Genomic DNA, 5,890 nt, shown 5'->3' on the forward strand with positions numbered 1-5,890 from the left:
ATTCTCAGTGTGGCATATCTGCTATTAAAATCTCTCTTCTCTAAAATTCAACAATCACGTGGGAGTGTTTCTTTACAAACTGTCAAGCACCCTAGAAGTAAATGTTTACTCATCTCCTCCTCAATCTATCAAAGGATATCAAAGGCCCAAAAGAGTTTGAGCCCATGACGCTCATGGCTCCCAGATGGTAGATCAAATGCCCCAAGGATTATATGTACAATAGGATACCAGAGTTTTATCAGACTACACCATCTGCTTAAGCGCACTGCATACAACTACCAGATGATGTGAGGAAATTGTTTCAGAGGACATTGCTTAACTAAGTTGCCACCCATCTCTAAAATAGTTTAACAATTTTCAAGATGCATATGACAAGTGCAGTCCAAAGCCAGCTCCACTAATTTTTCTCCATTTGTTATATTTTACATATCTTCAGAGACATCTTAGGCAAAAAGGAAATCCAACAAGTAAACAATTGAGTGCAGAAGCATCCAGGCATCATTTAACAGGTTATTTGAACTTTCAGTGGACATTTGTTCTCCTGTCTTCAGTTCAATATCACTTCAATCTTCCAAGTAGACACCACAAATGAGAACATCTGTTACTGGCTTCTCATGCAAGCATTTTAAGGATTTTTAACACATCTAGTATCACCAAATAAGCAACTTCACATTTTCAGGCTCAATCTACAGTAAGGAAAGAACTTCAACAACGATGCGCATAACATTTCCCAATTGTTAGGCTCAATGTGACTATTGCCACTTCGTGTGTCAGTTAGCTTCACATCTCCATACCAGCATGTCTACGTTGTGCATCTTAAGCACCCTGGCAGCATTTACACAATATGAAGGTGAAATTCTTTTTTGATTAAAAATGAAGTAAAATTCAATGGAACAAAACCGTCTATATTCCACATGGAGAAGATTTTATTTTCTTCAAGGATATTTCTCTGATCCTTAACACTTCAATGCTTGCTAGCTCATTTTCAAATCTGTTAGCTTTTAAATTATATTCACTGTTATGGACAACTGCTTGATTCTCTCAGATTTATTTCAATTCAATGATCATGCTTATATGCAGTCCTCAATAGCAATGGTGAGTGAATAATGATTAGTAAGTTATACTCCTCAATAGCAATGCTGAGTGAATAACAATTAGGAAGTTATACTGCAAGTACTTCAGAAAAGGCTTGACGATCATGGTAAGGTCATATATCATGCTTGTATATCTGAAATCTGTTCTCTATATAATCCATACAGTCTGACTTTTTCTGCTCTTTAAGGCATGTTTCTTGATTAATCTCCTGCAAAGAAGGCTTATATGTTTAAAATCACTTCACATAATTGATAACTTTGCAAAATCAATCACTATGAACCAAAATACAATGCATTCCCCTTCTCAGACATTGATTCCATGCATGTTTATATATTTTATTAGTAACAACTTCAAATCAGAACCGTTCATTTACAGGAGGATAAACATGTCCCTTTATCTCTATCCATTTTCAACTGGTTCTGAGTTTTAGCATTATTGTGGAGCTCCCTCATATTGCAAGAGCTTCCTTCGCTGGCCTGACCCTGCCATTATCCTCCTTGTGCTTCTCTACCAACCACCAGCTTACTCATATATTGCATCCTCATTCCACTGTCCCTTCTACTCCGTTTCCTTTCTCAATTTTGACCACAGCTAGATCTATATCCATCACTGCAGATCTGCATGCTAGCAGTCATAGTTGTCAACACTTTAAATGTCAGTATCATCTCCTTGAAGGAATGCATTTCAGATCCCTCCATGAGTCGGCCCCTCTCAAGGATACATGAACCCCTATTCTTTAGGGTTGGATAGATCAATGGATGATGGCAGGGTACACCACCAGCATGGCTGCGGTGCTGGCGATATCTGATGCCCCTACCCCCCACAGATGGCCCCTCCAGAGAAGGTGGCAGTGTAGGGCCCAGCAAAGGGAGGAGTGGGCTGCAGAGCTGCATCCATCATGGTCATCCTAGACCGTAACTTCATTGATGGTGACAGGGGCTGGCTTGGTTGGAGGACCGGGACACGATCTTGTCCGAGCTTGCCGCCTCTCTCAGCCAAACCTAGACGGTTCTCTGATGGATGATAGACTATATCGACCTCCTCTGCCCTCTTCACTGTCAGCAGCCTCATGAATGGCGTGGAGGAGCAACAACTGCCAGTCTTGAGTGGGAAGAAACAAAGAAGGAAGAAGATTTCAATTTAATTACAACAAACGCAGCTTTTGATACCAATATTTCTGGTCACTCAATTATCTATTTTTAGCCTTTCATTTGAAAATAAATGGTGGAGACATGTACTTGTATTATTGGCAAGAAGCATTGGAGCATTTCCCTTCTCATAAAAACATGACCAAAACCCATTTGGACATGAATAGACTGGTTGTGAAGATTACAAGGTTCCGATTTCCCACGACCATCAATTTCGTTTCAATCTCAAATCTAAGAGTTTCAATTCCTAACTTCCATCATGCCTGTGCTATGCATAATCTGAAATTTTCTATACCATTGGAAGACATTCAAAAGGTCAAACTCCAGTTTTTGGATATGTTCAGGCATTTATTTTGAGTGGTAAACTTCTTGTCATAAGAATGTATCAACTGTAAATCAGTTTTGATAGTATATAGTTACTATACTAGAAGTTCACGTCTAAGCAAGATATAATGAAATTATTTCAGTGTGGTGTTTGAGTACCCTATTCAAACTTCCTCAAGCCTCAGTTGTCTATCCAAACTTAAGTGCTGAGTTGGTTAAGCAAGCTTAGGCTCTATTTGATTCATAAATGAATATGAGTAAACCTGAATAAATTCATAATTCCAACTATATTCAGGTTTGTTGCTGAGTCACAAATTCACAGCAACAAGGTTTATTCAGAAAAATGACTTTTTTTGGCTCTTGAATAGAGCCCCAATAATGAGGCACATTTTTACAATTTCAAGAAAAAACCGAGAAACATCTTTTTAGTACTTATTTAATTTTAACCTGGCTAGGATTATTGGGGGAGGTGGGTTCAGAAAGCTTTAATTGATTAACAAAGAACATGTACCTACCCTAAAATAAAGCTATTTAATATAATGGTTAAAAAATATTTAGGAACCAAATACGACCATGTAGGGATGAAAGTAGACTAGCTAATATCCATCCGAATCCATTTTTGTATCTGAATCTATCCAGATATAGACAAAAATTTGAACATTGAACTAATATCCGTATCTTTATCCATATATGTTAAAGAAAAATGGATATGGATAGATAACTATCTGATCCATATCCGAATATCCGATTCTACTTGTAATCTATTTAATTTTATATAGCATTTATTAACTTTTAAGAAAAATACACAATCATATTAACATGATATTAACTTGATTTATCGACCACTTAATAATATTTTTGATTCTATGGTCATAAAGTTTAATTATCCAACTTGGATCCACATTTATGTCCATACTTTCCGTATCCAATTTGTATTCATTTAAAATAAATATGGATATAAATTTTTGCATCCGACTAATATCTATATCCGTATTTATATTCATCAAATAAAACAAATAAGCATATCGATATACTAGTGTCTGATCCGTATCTAATCCAGTTTTAGCCCTACAACCTTGGGATCATTCAATAATTAAGCCCCTAATCGAACCTTAGCACCAAATTCAATTCAAAAGCTTGAGTACTATTTGCATGCGCTTACAATTTTGGACAGCAACATCAAGCCAAGCTCATGAATGCCTCTTTGGCAGGTGTCTAATTCAAGTCCTTGCAATCTTTTAAGGATTTCTTCTTGTGAATCGACACTTAGATGTCATATACATAATCATGTCTAAGAGTGAGGTTAGGGCACTTTGGGTTAAACAGAAAGGATTGAGTAATATAGCTCTCTACTTGAGCATTCCTTTGCTATTATGACCTGTCTTTGCACTCGTGCAGTCTCATTCCGAGATCTGTAAAATCAAGAACATCTACTCTCCACGATTACTTAATTCAAAAGACAGTGTTGTACTTGAGCAACCATCAAGAAGAATCCTTGAAGAAGTCTGAGAATCCAACAAAGATAGCTGGTCCTTGCTTATCTATTTAGCAGGTCACTAAATTTCCAAGAACAATTAACCCAAGGAAGAGATGAGCAGTTACTCTGCTCATGTGTATGTTTCACTCATTGCCACGCCTATATCTATGTTACATACACCAACGCCTACACTATATATAAATACCCAATTATGTGTTGCCTCATCATGGAGTTTTTTCCATCCTTCATTTTAGGGTCTGTTAGGCATTCCAACAAGCTGGCTTTCTGCATATTATTTTAACTGAGATCATAGGTGACCATCTTCCTGCTTTGTTGCTTTGCTCTAGAGCCCAATAACCAGTACATTAAATATCAAACAAACAGTAAATAGTAAATAGTATATTAAATATCGAATGAGTAGTAATCGAGGATAAGCAAAACACCATTCGACCATCCAAAAATAGGCGAAATTTGATTTGATTAATAATAGGGCATTGGAATTCAAGCGTAACCAGAGAGGGAGACCTAATACAGGGCCTAAGGCAGCGAGGAGAGAGGACCAAAGAAAACGAAAACAAATAGAGAAAGAAAGAAGCCACCGACCTGCAGAGAAGAAAGCGAAAGCGAGAAAGAAAAGGGTTGAAGGGAGAGAAGAGAGCACCATCTCTCTCAGAGGGCCTCGAGCATGTCGTAGCGCTGGGAGCGGACGCCCAGGCCGGCGGGCTTATGCCGGAGGTCGAGCTCCACCACGAGGGCGAGTCAAGTCACCGTTGCCGTCGGCAAGCAGCAACACCTCGTCCCCGACATCGAGGCTCTCCTTCCACGCCCGCATCACGAAGGCGTCGTTGATGAGACGCAGGGGATGGCGTCGACGCCCTTCGCCTTGAGCTCGCTGGCCTTATCCACGAAGCCCGGGAGGTCCTTCTGCGAGCAGGTCGGGGTGAAGGCCCCCGGCAACGCGAAGAGGATGGCTTCTTGCCCTTAGTGAGCTCCAAGATGGACACAGTGTTCAGCTCCCCGGCGGGGTCAAAGGAGCCAAGGGTGGCGTCCGGTGCTTGTCCCCGACAGCGATGGTGGTCGTCGCGGCCAGGACGGCGGCGGAGATCCGCCTGATAGGTGGCGACGGGAGTGGTGGAGCACGGCGGACGAGACGAGGCGGTGAGGGAGGCTGCTGCCATCGCGGCTCTTTCTTTCCTTCCTTTTTGTGCTTTTTTTTTTTTTTTTTTGTTCTTTTCTTATCGGTTTGAACCCATGGCGGTGGTGTGAGAAAATATTAGTAGGCGGTAAGCAAGGAAAGAAAAGGAGGCGGAGCAAACGAAGGTGAGACCGAGGCATTTGGAGAATGCGCTCCTCCGATTGGCATCGAGGGATGGATGGTCATGGTCACGGTCTTAATAAAATGTATTCACGCCCCCGGCATCGGATCAACCGCCAAATCGACTGTCTATACCTTCTTTGATTTTTTTTGGTTCTTAGGTGGAAAGGGAGAAAAAAAAAGAAATTCTCTTTCTGAGCTCTCGGGATCTTTTATAATGTACTCACATCTCCCGTCTAGCAGCTCTCTGCTGCATCTCATCCAAGCTATCAACAACATAAACATGATTTTTTTTTTTTTTTTTTTGCTTCTTGTTTTTATTTTTTATTTTTCGAAATGAAGAAATTTAAGAAGTCTTATGCACCAGGAAAAAAATCACTTAAATCTATCGATTCTCTTGAAACTCAAATCTACATGATGTGACTGCTAAAGCAACACCCAGGTCCTCTACAAAGATGCAGAAATTTTGTACGATAAATGTCCCTTGCATTGTACCAGTGGCCAAGTCGACTTGTTTATGTCTTGTTTGTA

General features: G+C 40.0%; 1 pseudogene; it reads right to left on the minus strand.

Moving 5' to 3' along the window:
* Positions 1–1,368: 1,368 nt before the first annotated feature.
* LOC140851671 (peroxiredoxin-2E-1, chloroplastic-like) lies at positions 1,369–5,614 on the minus strand (annotated as a pseudogene).
* Between the last annotated feature and the right edge of the window lie 276 nt (positions 5,615–5,890).

The sequence above is a fragment of the Elaeis guineensis genome, chromosome 9 (assembly GCF_000442705.2).
Source record: "Elaeis guineensis isolate ETL-2024a chromosome 9, EG11, whole genome shotgun sequence".
NCBI classification, from domain to species: domain Eukaryota; kingdom Viridiplantae; phylum Streptophyta; class Magnoliopsida; order Arecales; family Arecaceae; genus Elaeis; species Elaeis guineensis.